Here is a 695-nt window from a genome sequence, read left to right as displayed (position 1 = left end):
CCCCCCCTCCCTTATCGTCACGATCGATTTGAACTTTTTGATTATATTATATTCAGCGCCGTGTGTATGTGTGTATGTGTGTGTATCGTGATTCCACGGCGCCGACATGCGGAAGTCGAGAAGGAACGCCGATCGTTCCGCCGAGCTTGTTCTTCGTGTAACGCGTGTAAAACACCGGGGAAAAACGCGCGACGGCACACACACCTCGCGTCGCCGATCACCCGATTTGCGAATGAAATTCGCGGGTTGGTCGGATCTTCGGTCCCGAATAACTCGAAAGGAAAAGCACTACGTCCGATGGTGTATTCGAGCGGAACCGGACATCGACGTCACGTCGGCGTATAATATATCTGAATGAATAATTTAACGACGCCACTTAAACGCCTGTTAAACGAGAGGAGGAGGATGGATCGAGAATCGACGGTTTTTGCGCTGCGTCGGAAGGAAGCTGCCGATAAATGGCGCCTTGGGACCGAAATGGTTAATTGCTCTCGTTTCTCGCCGCATTATTCCAGTCTCGGCGCGGAAGAGCGCATGAAATCGAGCTCTCGATATCCTCTCTCTCTCTCTCGTTCTCCCTTCTTCGCACTTAGAGCTGCCGTTAGCCGGCGTTTTTCACTAATTGGCACTTCGTTCGCCCGACGCCGCTACTTGTGGTCCGTTTTGGTCCCCGGACCGCTCTCTCGCCCCCCCCC

At 53.4% G+C, this 695-nt stretch overlaps 1 protein-coding gene across 1 annotated transcript in view; it reads right to left on the bottom strand.

Moving 5' to 3' along the window:
* LOC106749505 overlaps positions 1-695 on the bottom strand; it is a 57,806-nt gene that overhangs the window by 8,731 nt on the left and 48,380 nt on the right. The gene's annotated exons all lie outside the window — the stretch shown is intronic.

Source organism: Dinoponera quadriceps, unplaced genomic scaffold, assembly GCF_001313825.1.
Source record: "Dinoponera quadriceps isolate SergipeBrazil2010 unplaced genomic scaffold, ASM131382v1 scaffold3162, whole genome shotgun sequence".
NCBI lineage: Eukaryota > Metazoa > Arthropoda > Insecta > Hymenoptera > Formicidae > Dinoponera > Dinoponera quadriceps.
The sequence above is the reverse complement of the archived record's forward strand: the minus strand, read 5'-3'. Positions and strand labels throughout refer to the sequence as shown.